The sequence below is a fragment of the Galeopterus variegatus genome, unplaced genomic scaffold, assembly GCF_000696425.1.
Source record: "Galeopterus variegatus unplaced genomic scaffold, G_variegatus-3.0.2 Scaffold106, whole genome shotgun sequence".
Classification (NCBI taxonomy): domain Eukaryota; kingdom Metazoa; phylum Chordata; class Mammalia; order Dermoptera; family Cynocephalidae; genus Galeopterus; species Galeopterus variegatus.
In genome coordinates, this window is record NW_007726217.1 from 154,140 (window position 1) to 171,860 (window position 17,721).

At 50.5% G+C, this 17,721-nt stretch overlaps 1 long non-coding RNA gene across 1 annotated transcript in view; it reads left to right on the forward strand.

Moving 5' to 3' along the window:
- The first annotated feature begins 16,583 nt into the window (after window positions 1-16,583).
- Window positions 16,584-17,721, forward strand: part of LOC103600908 — a 13,305-nt gene continuing 12,167 nt past the window's right edge. The window contains exon 1 of the long non-coding RNA XR_551422.1: window positions 16,584-17,018. This is a non-coding gene — a long non-coding RNA (uncharacterized LOC103600908). The remainder of the gene's footprint in view (window positions 17,019-17,721) is intronic.

A 17,721-nucleotide genomic window follows, 5' to 3' on the forward strand; every position in this document is an offset into this window, starting at 1 on the left:
TGCCCCTTGCTTTCCTGCTCCCACCAGGCCCATCTTTTTTCAGTCCCATGATCCCTCACATCATGGGGTCTGTTCCCCAGTCCAGAAAGCTCTTCCCACCCACCTCTTCCTAACTCCTACACACCCTTCAGATCTCAGCCCAGTTGCTGCTTCCTCAGGGAAGCTTTCTCTGGCCTCCCTGACTAGGTCAGATCCTCCTGCTGTTTGCTCTGGAGGCACCGGGTATCTGGCTCTTGCACTGTTACCATTTTAAATGTGTATGATTCCAAGATTGTCTGTCTCTCCCACTAGAAGGTAAGCGCCATGTAAGTGCAGGAATTTTATCCATCTTATTCACTGGCTTATCCCCAGTCCCTAGAACAATGCTTGGCCTATGGCAGGTGTTTGTTGAGTGAGTGTGAGCCTACAAAGAACAAGAACCTTTTGCTTATGATATTTTATTTGATTCCCACAATTACTCCAAGGGATAAAAATGATCCCTCCTCCCAATTTACATAAGAAGAAACCGAGGCTTGAAGAAGCTAATTGACCTACCCAAGGTCACACTGAGAGCAGGTGGCAAAGCCCGAAGTCAAAAACAGTGTTGCCTGACCCCAAAGCCTTAGTGTTTCTCCTACTTGTGCTGCTAGCCCAGTGAAGGCAAACTTATTAAACACCTTTCTGAAGTAAGCACAGTAATGGTAGTGAATCTGTTAAAAAAAGAAAAAAAAAAGCAAACGAACACATAAAAAGACCTCACATATTCCACACACTCCAGAGCTAACCAGAGCATGGTTTAGCCTTTTCCCCTGTGTGGAGAGCACTGAGTTTATGCCAATCCAAGGTTAGATAAGTACAGAATACAGGAAGCTTCCTGAAGCCCTGTGACAACTCTGGGTGCTGGTGTTATGTTCCCTATTTTACTTTACAAATCATCTGTCCCCTATCCCAGGACACAGAGAGCTGCCCAGAGGTGAACCTCTGGATGGAGAGATGCAGCCACTTCTGCAGCTGCCTGTGGCTGGCTGGGAAGTGGGGAGCGAAGGAGACTGGGAGGGTGCCCTGTGTGACAAATCTGCCTCTGATGCAGCTCAAATCTATCTGGGAATGGAAGAAGTGGCACAGATGCCATCACAAGAAATTACCCAATTTAGCACCAACTACACAATCCAGCAATTAGTTTCTTAAACCGGAACTTGCTGGGGGCTGCCAGGCTGGCGGGGTTGTTGTTACAAATCTCACTGGGAAACCAGCTGTGTAATTCGCCAAGAGGTTGTCACTGCCCCAAGCAATTACCTTTCAGAAAAAGAATGGAAAATGGGGGAAGGAAAAGGGCTACAGAGGAAAGAGTCAGAGTGTTTTCTTCTCCTCTCCCCCAGGGCCCTCCCCAGCCAAATCAGTTGATTTTCCTTTCTTGAGACCTAAGTGACTCACAAACTACCTGGGTCAAAGCAGTTACTGGTGTGGACTCTGTAGTCAGACTATCTGAGTTCAAATCCTTTCCACTTACTTACTAGCTGTGTGTACTTGGGCAGGTGATTCACCTCTCTTAACCTATTTTCTCATCTGTAAAATGGGGATAATATTAGAGCCATCATAAAGGTGCTAATGCTGGGACGGTTAACAAGGTAAAGTATGTAAATCCCTTAGCACTGTACCTGGCACATGGTAAATACTCAATAAAAGCCACTATTATTCTCCATTGGTTTACAGTGTGACCTTGGATAGGTCACTTAATCTCTCTGGACAACTATCTAAGAGCAAAGGTACCCTGCTAGGGAAAAGATAAGTAGTTCTTTCTTAAGATTGTCCACATCTGGGCAGCCAGGGATCCAGGAGAGATTGACAAAGGCCAGTGTCTCAGAGGTTGACATAAAGTGATGACTTGGGCAAAGATAAAGATTTCAATGCTCAGATATTAGCTGATTCATTCCTTCCCCAGGAAGTTGTCTGGAGAGCTGCATGCTGGACATGATGGTCCAGATAGCAGCAAAAGGGTATGGTTGCTCTCTTGCTGGGGGTCAGGCCTATCTGATCCCCTCACATGGAATCCATAAGGTCATCCCCACACCAGTTCCAATAGAACAGAACTTGCATCAAATGAGGCCTAAAATTAATTTTGCTGCTGTGAGCCTGGGCTAGTCCATGCCCATGGGGGAGCCAAGTGCAAACTTGGGATCCCAGGCTTTGTCTACCCACCCCCTTTCCCTGTGTTGATCTAACCAACATGGCCAGTATTCTGCCTCAGTTTCCCTGTCCAGCTTCTACCACCTCTTGACCTGACTGTGAATGGGCTAGAAACTGGGATCCCTAACACAGAGCCTCTGTCCTGCAGCTCACACTCCTGTCCATCCACCTGTGCCTATGGATACGCATTCCTCCCCCAACCCCTGGCCCCTTCCAGTGTCCAGTTCTGCCTAAGTCCCCATGACCAATTTGACACTGGCTTTGCCCAGATGCCTTTGGTAGGATCTCTGTAGCTGGTTGCCCTAGTCCCTGGCCTCCCTCAACCCCACAACCCAGGCCTATTCTTGAAGACTCAGTACACCTTGTGCCCAATCCCAATCCTTAGGAACAAGAAGAAAATCCTCCTCCTCTTACCCTCACTGACCCAGAAAATGGAGGAGGAAGAAAAACAGAATGGAAGGAGGGTGGTTTGCGGTTTTCTTCATTTACCTTTATTACTTTATTTAATCAACCCTTCCTGGGAGCTCCGGGCAGGAACTTTACAGAAAATGGGTTTACAGCTCCACAACACTCAAGACATTTAGGCAGATCTAAGTCTAAATCCATCTCCTGACCCACTGGACAGTGCTCCGCCTGTGAACAACCCACACTCCCTATAATCTCTTTGAAAATCCCACCTCAGGGGGCTTTGCACTTGATGTTCTCCCTGCTGGAACACTCTGCCCCAGATATTCCCATGGCTTCCTGTCTCATCTTTCAGGTCTCAGCTCAGAGAGGCCTTTGCTGACCACTCACTCTGACGAAAGTTGAGCCTCATCCCCGGGGAATGCTCCACATCCCCTGTGTCATTGCCTTCCTGGCACTTACTCTCTTAGAAATTGTTTTCTTTATCTATCACATGTTCTAGTATGTCTCCCCGCAGCAGAACATAAGCTCCAGAAGGGTAAGGACTATGTCTGTCTCATGCACTGCAGTATTCCAAGTGTCTAGAACAATGCCTGGTACTAACAGGTGCGTGAAAAATATCTATTGCATGAGTGAGTGTCCTCCCTGGCTGCCCTCATCTCCTCTACTCCTGTGCACAATGGCTCACAGATAGGACCACCACTCCTCTCCCTCCAAAGGCTTTGGAGAGCTCTGGAGGATTTGGCATTAGACATCCATCCTCCCAACGCAGCCTTGCTCATCGTGTTTATCTAGCTCGTCTCGACTGGCAGGTAGAGATAGTTCTCTTCCTGCTCCATCTAGATCTCCCCCAGATGTGCCCCTCCACATAGCTCAGGGAAGGCAGTCGGGAGAGGGAGGAAGGAAAAAGGTGACCCTCCCCACGCTGCAGAAAGACAGAACGAGGCTGTGAGGAGGGACTCTCAGGGCTGAGCTGTAGCAGCTGGGGTGGGGGTCCACCACCCAGCCCCGAGGAGGGCTCTTCACTTGAAATTGCTGGGCCCCAGCTCCTTTCAGAGTTGGGGCCCTGTAGCCAAGAGGCACCAGAAGCAAAGTCTGGACTTCCTCCTTCTCCTTTAGGGCTGCCAAAGGCCGTTTGAGACACAATTCAGCCTGATCAGCCTCTCCCCATTTCCCCCTCTGATTGCAGCCATGGCCGACTGCTTCTGGCCCACTCTCAGCTATCTCTTCCCTTTCTGTCAACTAAACTGATTCTCAGGCCATGCCTCCTTGTCATGTCCACTTTCTCCCTCATGAAGGTCTCCAGGAGCCTTCTTTGGGGAAGACTGCCCACGGCTGAGAGAGGACACTGAGGATCAGAACTCCTGGAGGATCCTGGCCAGGGGCAGCTGTTGAGAGAGACTGTAGGTCTGGATCTTCACTTCATATCCAAGTTCACCAGTTACTAGACGTGTGGCCTTAAGGAAGTCCCTTCCTCTCTCTCAAGTTCAGTTTCCCGATTTTCAAATGGAGGCAAGAATATTCCCTTTCTCACTGTGATGTCATGAGAATTAAGATAACGCAGGTAAAATGTCCATCAAGCACAGTGCTGAGGGTCAGCTACTGATAACTAGGGAGAAACCACTGAAATGTATAAAACCCGGAAACAGGGTCTCTGAGAGGGCTTCTTGAACAGTTCTGATCAGAGGCTGCAGCCATGCCAGACTTGGGTTTGGATCTAAAATGGGTAGTATGAAAACTCACTTATTCCATGCTTCTAGGAATTTCTCTTTGCCTGGGATCCTTTCGAAGACCTCCCACACCCTGAGCATACTGAAGACACCAGAGCAGCCCTGGTGGCCAAAATGATGACATCTGAGAGAATTAGAGATTCTTGATTCATAGACCCCCACAAACCCCTGCAGCCAGGCCCAGTGGTCTCTCTTCCAACTCCAGAGATCTGGAAGGGAAAGCCCAGTGGCCTCATAGCTGGGTATTGGAGAGACAATCATCTTCCTCCAGCCATCCTATCGCAGCCTCCCTGTATGTGACCATGAACAACTTGTTTTATCTGTCTGAGTCTCAATTTTCTCATCTGTAAAACAGGGATAACAATGCCTACCTCCTTAGGCTGTGGCAATGAGTAACTAAGCTGGTCTATCCAAGGCAATGGGCACATATGTCTCCACACGTTGACTTTTCCTGACTTTAGCACTCTAGTACTTCTTTCATTTGTATGTGATTTGGGTTGGTGCTGCCCTGGTCTCCAGAGTGCTGCCAGGGCCACCAGAGAACAAAAGGTAGGAGCCCAAGCCTATAGCAAGGGTCCACTGGGCAGCAGCTACTCAGCCAGAACAGGCCCTTGGCCTTCTCTACTCTCTGGCCCAGCTGTCTGATCCCCCCCATCGGGTCCAGAGCTTAGGATTGCCTCTGGGTCAGCATGTCCTGTAAGCTCTCTGCATGAGCTGGGATGGGGGCTTCCAGCACCAGAGCCTGTCCCCTGCTGGACCTCTCCCACAGGGCCTGATGAAGTCTTGCTGGTTGGCTGACTGCCAGGCTCACCAGGTGGCACCTCCCATCCCTCAGCTCTGCATGAAACTCTGCCTGACCCTGTCCCAGCCTCAGGGATGTCTAAGCCTTTGCTCTCTTATCTGGATTTTTGGACTTAGCAGAAGAGGACAGAGCCAAAAGCTGGGGACACAGCAGGACAGTGTGTGGGGAGAGGAGGCAGCACAGACTGTAAGATCCCTCTGTATGGAAGACCTATCCTCCCAACTGTACTCTCTGATGCAGGTCAGGTATACTCTCTTCCAAGAAACCTTCCCTAAGAGTGCCCTCCCATCAATCTCAGAACACAGAAGTTGCTACCTCCTCTTGGGTCCCATACCTCTATTAAGCACAGTAGGGTAGATAGTCGTTTGCAGGCTGTGAGCTCCCTAAAGGCCAGAATTCATGTGTTCTATCTCTGTATGGATAAACACGGCATACAGTAGGTGCTCAGTGAGTTCAGGTTCAGCAACTGAGCCATCAAGAAGTAGTTCCCCACAGATGAGGCATAGGGAAAGGGAGCAAAACAGGAAAAGGCAGGAGAGAAATCACTCCCTGCAGAACTCTCCAGCAGGCAGCGCTGGCCCAGTATGATGTGGTTTTCCTGCAGAGCTGGGAGTGTCCTGCCCAGGGAGGCATGCACTCAGAGGTTGGAGAGTCACTTTAGAGGATGGCATAGGATGGATTCAAGCACTGAATACATTTTGGACCAGACAGCCTCTGGTGCCTTCCAGCTCTGAAGTCTAAGGTTGGCTCTTTGAATGCCTACAACTGCACAGGCAAAGTTAAGTTCTTTAGATGCATTTCCTCATGTAATCCTCACAACCATTCTATGCAGTAGGTACTATTATTATTCTCATTTTATAGATGAGGACATTAAGGCTTCTCAACATAAAGAAAATTGCCCAAGATCACACAGGTGGTGGAAGAATCTGAGTCTGAGTCCGGGCCTGACACGCTCAACCACTAGGAGACCAAGCCCGGGCTGAATAAAGCATGTCTAAAGCAGCATGTCTCTCTAACCAAACTGGTCTGATGAGGCCAGCAGGTGGACTCCACTGTGCCCTGACTCATCACTCAGCTCAGGACTCCTCCAGCCCTGCCATCTCTCCCTCACATGTGGCCATACATGTTCCCAAGCCTGCCCACTCACAATTTAACACACGTGCTCATCCAGAAGTAATTTACAAAGCCACACAGTCATCCACAAGCAACTTACACAGCATTTGTCCTTACATATATAGTCATCATCACATGATGTACAAAGATACACACAAACTTGTTCCCACAGGGTTTGCAGGCATATGCATTTTCATCCAGTAGACACTGACAGTGTGTGCACACAAGCTACACAGATGCAAAACCTTACATGCATATTCACACATTTACCCCCATACGACAGATTTACGTGTTCATTTCACAGCACAGCACCCACATCTGCTCAGTGTCATACACCAAATCCTCCCCCAACAAGAACTTTATCCATTGTTTCCAGATCCAATACTAGGCCCAGGTGAGCAATGATGCTCCCTCCCTCTGGGGTTGCCCGGCAGCCCAGAGAGGGGGAGAAGGCTGGGCCTGCTGGTGATGGATGGAATTAATCTACTGAGCTGGAGAAACTAAATAATTAAATCCCTAATCACCCCCCAAGCCAGCCCAGGCCAATATAGCTGAGGGAGGGAGGGGGCTCTGAGGCCCAGACCAATATCCTAGAGAGGGGGAGGGGCCTGGGAAGAGAGGCAAAGCAGAACCTTCTAGGAGGGTTCTCTGGCAGTCAGACAGACAGGTGGACAGGCAGGCAGACAGACAGGCGTTTCTCCAATGGCCTCCTCCTTTCCAAGTGGATATGGACCAGCGTGGGAAGACAGCCCACCACCATCCACTAAAACAGGGTGAAGGGGCACAATTCTCCTCCCACCCTCCCTAGAGCCCTTCCGGCCCCTCCAGGAGGTACCCTGGGAGTGTATGGGGATGGCAGACAGGACACTGAAAGTGCCCAGGACTATGGCAGTCAACAGGGTCTGCCCAAAGCAGGGCTGATAGATGACCAGACAGGCCTCAGCCCCACACGCCCACCCTACACAGAACAGGCCCCTCCCCCAGCCTGGTGCAGATGGCAGGGAAGGACCCCTCCACACAGATGCACCTGCTGCCCTTAAGAAATGGGTCCAGCACGTGGCTAATAGGCTGAGGATGGGGCAGAAGACTGGGCAGGGGGGCTCAGGGAATCAGCCTGGGAACAGGCCCCAGTCCGATTGGCTGAAAAGTGGGTCATTTTCCTTTTGAAAAATTGTGAGAAAATGGAGAAGTAGGTCGGGCTCTCATCCCCTCCACCCCAGGCACCATCCCCAACTTGCAGGGTGGGGAGAGAGGGAGAGGTCTGTATATGCCAAAGCCCCACGTCCCCCAGGACCTTGGCCAGGGCCCCAGAGCACAGAAGACTGAGGTCATCGTTACTCAGGACACCCAAAGACATGCACACTCTGAGGCCAAGGCTGGAACACCAGCCCCACCTTGCCCTGGGGCCCTAGGGTGAAAGGAGCTAAGCCAGGGCCAAGCTAGAGGGGTGGGGGCTCCAGCACACAGCACCCTGAGGAGCCCCCTCCCATCCTCATGTCTGCTGCAAGGTCTCCTCTCCTCTTCTCCTCCCTTTCCTCATCGTCCACGTGGGCAGAGTCGTTGCCATGACACCGCGGGCAGGTGGGCGGCTCTGGCGCTGTTACAGCCCAACCCCCATGCTCACAGCCCAGGTGGGAGGGGAGGGCGGCAGCGCTCCAGCCCCTAGCCCAGCAGAGAGTGGAAAGAGGCTGGAAGGGGCTCCAGCACTGGCTTCTCGGTAACGAAAGAACCCAGCCCCAGGCGTGGAGTCTTTGGGAGGAATTCTCAAAGAGGATCTTGGGCCTTGACCACCCCACCTTCCACCAGAGGTCAGAAAGTGGCATGGGGTGGGGCTAACCCGGAACTCCCACTTCTTCCTTCTTTTTTCATCAGCCCTCCTCCCAACTTTCTCCACATGATAAGTCTGAGTCCCTTCATGCTGATTGGTCCTCCCTGAGGTCTAACCTCAGTTCCTCGTTCTGCAACACGAACTCAATTCTCCATGCTCTCTTGGGAGGGATACAACCAAAGCTGAGACTCTCTCTCTCTTTTTTCTTTTTTTTTTAAAGATGACCGGTAAGGGGATCTTAACCCTTGACTTGGTGTTGTCAGCACCACGCTTACCAAGTGAGCCAACCGGCCATCCCTATATAGGATCCGAACCCGTGGCCTTGGTGTTCTCAGCACCATGCTCTCCCAAGTGAGCCACGGGCTGGCCCTCAAAGCTGAGACTCTCTGAGCAATTCCTCCCCTGCTGCAGAACTCCAGACTTACTTATAGAAGTGGGGACCCCTTTCTCTGGGTCTCCCCACATACCTGAATTCACATCACAGCCTAGGGGAGGGGACCTGTACCTTGAGCCCATTCTTGGCTAAGGCACCCCTACCCCCAGGAGAGAGGACCAGAGGGGAGCAAGGAGGGGAAGACAGAAAGAAAAGAGGAGGGGCCAGACATAGAAGCTGCCTGAGGCAGCTTCCTGCCCCACAACATCCACATTCCGGAAGTCTGGGCCATGCTGGAGCTCTCCAGTCAATTCCCTTCTCTCTGAGTCCACATGCCTCTCTCTGTGTGGCTCTGACTTCCTAGGATCCTTCCCATTGTTCAGGACCCTGCTGTCCACTCCCATTCCCTAAGGCAAGAGCCTGGAATGGAACCACAGAGAGCCCTGCATGCAGCCTGGCTGGCAGGGGTGGGTGTATGTGGGATGGTCGTGACAAGATTCAAAAGGAAAGGAGACTGGCAGCCAGGGTTAGCTGGAAGGGTCTAGCTTGTCATGGGGTCTTCATGACATACATACCGTATATACACATAAAGACACTTTTATTTTCCTCCTCAGCCTTCCATACTATGACAGCAGATCTGAGTGGCTAAAATACACACAAGCACACGCATGTCACGTGTGTGTGCATGCATGTGTTTGTACATTGTATCTCCTTTTCTCCACCTTCACTGCCAATGTGCTACATCAGGCCGCCCTTATCCTACTCCTCACCAAAGCCATTACAACAGGTTCCTAACTGGTCTCCCTGCCTCGCATCTTGTTCCACCTTGATCCATTCTCTTCACTGGCTGCCAGTGTCTAAAATTTGTTTATTCAACAAATATATATTGAGTGCCTACTCTGAGCCAGATACTCTTCTGGACACAGTCGACACAGCAGTGAACAAAGAGATGACGCTCCCCTTCTCACGAAGTTTATATTCTCGTGGAAAAAGAAGGATAAATAAATATATGAAATAATGGTGGTGGCAAGTACTGAAATAAAAAAAAATAATAAACTGGGGTGAAGGGATAGAATGACAAGGGGCTATTTAAGACAGACTGTTGGGGAGGCCTCTCCAAAAAAGTGACTTTTGAACAAAGACTTGAATAAAGTGAGGGAGTGGGTGGATGTCTGGGGGAGAGTATTTCGGGCAGAGGGGAGAAGCAAGAGCAACAGACGCAAGGTGGGACTGTGCCCGGCATCTTTATGGAACAGAAGGGAAGCCCATGTAGGAGCGGCACCTGAGACCAGGGAGGTCAGAGGGGCTATTTCACACACAGTGCTCACAATCGCTCAGGCCCCAGTAGGAACTCTGGATTTCACTCCAAGTGAGATGGAAAGGCAAGACCTCATCTTATTCCGGCACCTTTTGGGATAGAGTCTATGTAGGGGGAGGCCAGCAAGGATAGAAGTAGGGAGACAAGTCTGGGACATTGAAATATACTTTCCCACAGGTGCCCACCTGGTAAAAAAACCTGCTCAACTTTCAAGCCTCAGCTCAAAGACCTCCCCTTCTATGGATCCTTTACCAAACCCCTCTATTCCCCACTCCAGAGGTCTTTAGGTACCCACTCCTCCCGATGAACACTTATATGTGTCTACCTTTCTTAATACTCTCCTTACTTGGTTCCAGGTCTTTTACCCTCTCTAGATTGTAAGTTACCTGAGGTCAAGGACCATCCCTAGTGTCTAGCACAGCATGTGGCACATTACAGGCAAAAAGTAAACATCGGCTGAACGATTGGATGCACTGGGTGAGGCTCATGTAATGAGAAAGGAACTGTTTGCAGGCTTGTGTTAATCTAGCAGAGAGAGTGGCACAGGTATATGGCCAAGGGTTGCAATCAAGCCAGTGTTAGTATATGCCCACGTATTTCTGTATACTCTGTCTATATGCATATGTGTAAGCATGTATGGGCATGCTGACAAATCCCCGTGTTGGTATATATACTCCTGTAGATTTGTTCATGTATGTACATGTTAGAAAGTGCACCTATGTTGATAACATGCATCTTATGGCATAGGCAGGTTATATATACATACACATGTGCATTTGTATTGCCATGTGTCCCTTACGTGTGAGGCTTATGCACATACTTGGGCCTCTCTAATATTCCCTGTCCTTTTCATCCACTGAGCCCAACTTTTTCTTGATTTTTGAAATCTCTGTAGTGACATTTCAGCTCCGACACTTTTTCCCCACATATAACCCTGGGCACCACAGTATCTGAACAGCCTTGGGCCTAGATCCCTTACTCAGTTGTCCCCAAGGCCTGTACAGGTTTTCCCTCTGCAAACTCCCTTCATATGGATGGTGGTGAGAAACAGTCGGCATGAGAATTTGAGAGACCTCAGAGAGTCTGCTTACTGGAGAAGAACCATAAGCATCAGGGTGGATTAAGTTCAAGCTAGTGGGAAAAAATTGGGGGGCAATCCCAATGTTCAGTCAGAGTCGATCTCTCTCTTTCTCTTACATTTATTCACATGTATGACTCAACTTATGTTCACATATTCATACGCTGCTGATTCATGCACGTATATATGCGCCTCACATGCATGCTTACACTCATACATATACATCACTGGGTGAGCACACCACTCACACACACACACGTGCACACTGGTTTAAGTAACTGCCATCACAATTACATATATACATGGATGCATACAGAGTCACACATACTCATACACGTGTATATAAGTGCTCACACTTATACACATAAACATGTTCATACACATACATACAGCATGCTCACACATACTTAAGTGCATATGCCCATTCACAGGCAGAAATGCACATATACATGCACTGGAATCACAGGTCCTGCAGAGAGACCCAACCCTTCCCCTGGCTTCCATCCTGTCCACAAAGCCAGGAGTCCATACTCTCTCCAGTGAAATCACAACTTCGCACTTGCTCTCTCCTCTTGCCAGTCCCCCACTTCTCCACTGGGAAAGTTGTTCCTGTTATCAATAGGATATACCCCACTCCTGAACGCATCCAATTCCCACACTTTTTGGGGAAGAGGGGGAAGGTACTTTTTAAAAAGGGCTCTGTGATTCCCTTGTCCCAAGCCTGGAGAAAACCATATTTCTTCAGACAGCCTGGGCGGGAGCAACAATGAAGTAGGTTCACCCTGGAGTAGACTCACCTCTTCTCACCCAAGAGGCAGCCCCCCACTCCAGTACATACAACCCCTTAATTCTAAAAAGAGAAATGAAGGGGAAATATCAAGGCCAGAGTCCTTCTTCCCAGTACCTCTGGGTATGGTCCACCACTCCCAAACTCCAAAATAGTTATTGAGGCAGAGGAAGGAACAGTAAGGAAATTATCTATGGGCTCAAACCTCCTGGAATAAAGTGAGGTGAAGCTTCCCTAGAGTGAGGTGAAGCTTCCCTAGAGTGAAGCTTCATAATGTTCACAAACCCCTCCCATCCCAGCTGGAGGGCACTGCTCAGGGACAGTGTAGACCAGGAGGCTTAAAAATGTAAAGGGATGGGCCGAGCCCGTGGCGCACTTGGGAGGGTGCGGCGCTGCGAGCGCTGGCGCTCCCGCCGCGGGTTCGGATCCTATATAGGGATGGCTGGTGCGCTCACAGTGCTCACTGGCTGAGCGCGGTGCAGCTGGTCTCAAAAAGGACAAAAAAAAAAAAAAATGTAAAGGGGGTGATCTAGGCTCAAAATAACAAAAGAAGCAGGTATTTTACAACAGAAGCTGGGTAGAGAGCAGGAAGGCAAGCTGCAGACACATTCTGGCAGGAGAAGCAGCTGCTGGAACACTGGATCACAAGTAACAGGACTCTCCAAGGGGCCAGGGAGAAGGGGTGGACATCTAGCATTCCGTGTGGGGGTGGAGGGGTTACTGCTTCAGGCAGTAGCAGCAGCTCCAAAGTAAAGTCTTATCAAAGCTGTTATGTAACCAAGGGAGCTGAGTGGTGCACAAACACCTCCCCTCCCCAAACAGGCACCCACACCCACACCCACCACCTTCCAGCACCCACAGCAGGGGAAAGCTCAGCTCCTCCCAAGCAGCTAGAGAAGGAAGAAATCATCTTGATGAGTTACATCAAAAACATCATGGGTGAGGGGCTCCTTAACTAGAAGTCACATCTGGGAAGGGATGAACTGGTTCAGTTTGGGATTTCATAGATATGTCTCCGTTTTCTTGAACTCCCTGCCACACCCAATTTTTGCCCAGCATCATCTGGAAGCCTTCTCTTTTCTCTTCCCCTAAGAAGGATCCCATTTGAATATTTGATTTTGCTCTTGGGGATAGGAGGTGAAGCTGCCATCAAGCCCTCCTGACTGTTGTTCCCCCACAGTCTCATCTGCATGTCCTGACATTTGGCTCTCATCCCCCTGGGATGACAAAGGAAAGGACCTGGAGAAATAACTCCTTGCTATTCCCTTCGTGGTTTCAAAGACAGAGCATAAGAACCCAGATAACTGAAATGACCCTTACCCTAGGTCAGTGAGAAAAATATATCCAGGGAAACTAAGGATTGAAATCCAGACCTCATCCCCCAATTTGAATATTTTTTACTCCCGCAGATTTTCTTTTCCCACAGCCCTGTCTCCAGTAGCCTCCTCCTTCTCTTCTCCATGGCACTGAACAACCCCACCCACTCCTTGAATCTTTGCTTGGAAATCTTCCTTCCCAACAAAAGTCTCTCCCAAATGCTGCTCTGAGCTAGGTCTGGGGATGGGCCGAGCACAAGGTAGGCTTGCAGAATATTTTAGTGTCCCCTGTCCTGAATTCCAAAGTATGCTGGGCAGGGGGTTACCAATGGTCAATCAAATTATCTTGAACTCCTGAGCTCTATCAACCCCAGGCCTAACTAGCAAGACCCAAGTTCTCCTAATCCAGAACCACCTTGAGTTTTAACTACAAAGTATGCTGGGCAGGGGGTTACCAATGGTCAATCAAATTATCTTGAACTCCTGAGCTCTATCCACCCCAGGCCTAACTAGCAAGACCCAAGTTCTCCTAATCCAGAACCACCTTGAGTTTTAACTTCTGGGACCCAGTAGGAAAAAGGCTGGTGCCAGTATCCCTAAGCTTGTTGCACTAAAAACGATCCCAGAAGAGAGTTCACAGCCGCAGTATCATTCTCCATCTCTAGCCCACACTAACAGTAGACGGCTTGGAAAGAAGAGGGGGACTGCACCAGGGAAAGGAGAGGGGGACGGCAACTGGGCAACTTTTCCAAATACCACTAATAACTGTGAGGTCGAAAGCCATAGGGAAGACCCCAGAGTCTATATTTCCTTCCAGGGAGTCTGCCCTTGGAAAGTGGGTCATCTGGAAGAATTTTTCTAGTGAACCCTCAGCACTGCCCAGCCGCCTTTTCATCATCGGGCCGTACGCAGCACGGTTCAGCACCCGGGACAGCTCCCAGCACCACTCAGGGGGCCCCCTTGCCAGAAATCCAGGATGCCAGGAAGCAGGCTTACCCCACCACACACACACTCATTACAAAAGAAGCCCCTCTCCCCCTACCCTTCCCACACTCGCTCCCATCCTCCGGGAGCACCTGATACCCCTCCCTTCCCTCTATGTCCCAAGAGAGAAAAGAAATCCAGACACGGGGCTTCCCTGAGAACACCTAGAGAGAGGACCCCACCCACCTCCACCCAGAGCCTCTCAACGCCACTCACAACTGGTTCTAAAAACCACTTTCCTCTTAACCACCACCCCCAAAAAGAAAGAAATACTCACGTGGGGGCTCTCAGACCTGTAGGCAGATGTGGTGGGGGTAGGCAGAGACAGGTAGCTCCCCACACCCTGCTCTGAGCCCCCTTTCTGAAGGAGCCAGCTCCCATCTGGACTGGGGGGAGGAGAGACATGTGGAACCACTGAGTGAGAGAAGGGGAGAGGGGAGAGGAGAGGAAGCAGGAGCGGGGGACTGCTGGGCGGGGGTGTCAGGATGGGGGCGAGGGAATCCTTTTTAATTTCATTCTCTCCCCATGTCTACATCAGCCCTGCAGGCTCAGCTCTTTAATATTTACACACAGGAAGAGAAGAGGATCAGAAAGAACAGAAAGTAAAGGGGGCAGGGGCTACCTGAGCTCAAAGGGCATAGAAACAGGGGCCTTTGGGAGCTGGGAGCTTGGGCCCCCCACACCATCCCCAGCCCATTCCCACTCTGAGCTCTTGATTGCAAGGAAAAAGAAGGAACCCTGGGACCACTCTGTCCCTTTGTTAACAGGATACTTTGAAGCTGCATGAGAAAAAGATCAGATCCCCACCCACATACCTGGACACCCCCACAAACCCAGATTTCTTGGGTGCCTTATGTGCAGATGAAGCAGTATTCATGCAAAAGTATGTTCGGATGCCTGAAAACATGTTTTCCTGTGAGCTACTGTGTAAAAGCACATGAACATCTCAGCTAGCATGCAAGTTTACACAGCTTATTCTTATCCACATGTTAATGGCCCATGCAATCATATGCAAACCTATGTAACTATATGTATAAACCAGCCCCCAAGAAACTTCCCCCCAGCTCTCCAGCTAAGTCCCAGAGAAAAGGCCACCTACCACCCTGACTCCCTATTCCCAGGCCCCTCCCTTGCAGCCTCACTCTTTCTGTCTGTGACATGGGAAGAAAGGCTGGTGGGAAGGGATGCTGCACTGAGCCCAGGGGCCTGACAAGGTATTAGCAAAGATGAGCTGGCAGCTCGTTACCATAACGATGGTGCCACCGCCTCACCCCAGCTCAAACCCAGACTCCCCAGACAGCAGGAGGCCCACTGAGCCTGCAGCCCTCAGACTGAAGGGGGGGAGTGGATAAAGAGGGAACCAAGACATCATGTTTGTATAGTGGAGGGTACGCAGCTGTTCTTCCAACCCCCACCGAGAGACAAAGCTTTGACTCCTCCAAATGGGAATGAAATCAGAATCTGGGAAGTTTCTTTACCCATCAGGAACCCAATAAAGTAAGGAATTGTCAGTCCAGCTAGAGGCAAAATGCATCAGAAACTGGGAAAGATGAAGGAAAATGAGAACAGCCAGCGCAAGCCCCAACATCAGCTGGAAGAGATGATGTTAGGTGCCAGGCAGCCACTGAAAGCAAGCACGGACACAGAAGAAATCCTGGAATTCTGGCCTGCCTCAGCTTTAGCCCCCCACCAGCAGAAATCAAGACAAGCCCATGGCTTGCCTTGGTGGTGGACTTGGCTAGGAATCCCCATTCCCAGGAATATCTGTAGATCCCTCTTTGGAAAGGGGTCCCAGATTGAAGAATTTACAGCATGAGGTTTATTGAGTCTTCATTTCTTCTCCCCAAAACTCCTATACTCAGCTCTGATGGGGGTGAGGGGAGTTCAGGAATAGAAGGCAATGTGGAAGGTTGGAAAGTTCCTGAGCTATGAGTAGGCTGGGAAACCTACAAGTTAGTTGTGTGTGACCTTGGGTAGGTCCCCTCTCTTCTCTAGGCTTCAGAGTCCCCAATTTGTAATTAAGAGGTTTGACCAAGTAAATTCTAAGACTCCCCTCCCACCCCAGCCATCATCCTATAACTACATACAAGCTCACTCCTTGGACATGAGCCCCCGGCACAAAATGCAGTGAGCACTGCCTACCAGATCAGTGGGGCAGTGAGGAGTGGGGGCTGCGGAGGCTGGATCTGAGGCTGTTCATCCTATGTTCATGTTCCTTTTAGAAACACCTGCCACCCTAGCCCTCCCAGCTCTCTTTTTAGACCCTGATTCACTGCCAACTCACGAAGCCTCTCCCTCTTCTCTTCTCCCCCTCTCTCCCTTTTAGGCATTAGCAGCTGGGTGCAGAACTAGCCCCAAAATTCAGGGAATGCTGGACAGAGGAAGATGGCAGTGACCCCAGGGTTAGAAAGGGCACACTAGGGATTACCACTCTCTAACCTTGGCCCAGCCCAGCTCTTTGGGTCACTGAAAGACCTGGGTTAGAGTCTTTCTGTACCACTGACTAGGAATGTGTGATTGTGGGAAACGCAACACATCTATCAGGGCTCAACATCCTCATCTGTAAGTTGGCATTATATTAGGTTGAACCATGTGAAATTGCTGTGTTTGTAGGTAAAACAACAACAACAACAATTGAATACTAGCAATTTCATATGGCTTAACTTGATACCTGCCCCACCTGCTTCCCAAGGCTGTTGGGGAAATAAGAAGAGCTGAGAGGGAAGCATTCTCAAAAGCCCTGGACTGATATAAGGGCATTGTTTTATTATTATTATTTCAAAGAGTTAGCAAATACCCATCCTGAATCAGCGGGCAGAACCAGTGACCCAGAACTTGGAGATCTGAGGCTGTCTGGGAGAGAGCCACCTGCTCTGATGACTAACAGCAGGGCAGACACTTCCACCTGGCCTCTCAGCTCCTGGCTCAGAAGGGCCCTGGGTGAAACATTACTGAGATGAAACAAGTTCCCAGGCCCCAAGAAGGAGGAGAAGCACACACTGTCCAGCTCACTCCAGGCCCCACCACCACCAGTGGCCACAGCGTGCAAGAAGGACACAACCAGTAGCATCACAACCAGTGGGAGCCCCTGAAGTAGGTGAAGGTGGAGACCCCAGCGGTGAGTATCGTGGAGCTCTTGCCTGAGTCAGGGGTGAAGAGTCCCGGGGAGGGGGGATGATCTGACCTTTGAAAAGTGTGATCTCCCTGTCCCACCAGGAAGGGGGGGACCCAGGTGATTCAGGGAGCCCTGCTCAGTTCATTCTCAAGAGCCAACACACACACGCGCACACACACTCACTCACACTCAGTCACACAGGGCACAGATACCAGGACCCACTCACAGAGACACAGTCACACTGGCTCACACACACACATTCACACACACACTCACAGAGACATACACCGGTACACACACATGTCCACAGTGTGTGGACACATACACAGTAACACCCTCCACATTCACACTGCATACACTCACCGCCATGCACGCACACTCGCCCACAGTGACACACGCACACACTCACTGCACACACTCTCTGGCACACACATCACCCACAGACCGACAGAGTGACACACACACACATCACACACAATGACAAGCACTCACTCACACACCTGCAGAGGAAACTTCTCTCCGGATCTCCCTAACACCAGACTTCCCCCCACAACCAGCTGGCTACTCCCTCCCAGACCCGAGCCTCCAGCCGGGCAAAGGCTGGGCCGGGACTAGCCGGCCCCCGCGGCCCCAGCCGGGAGAGCGGGTCCTCGGTCCGCGTGGTCCCCAGCCCGCCCCTCGGGTCAGGCCCCTGGGCCGCCAGGCC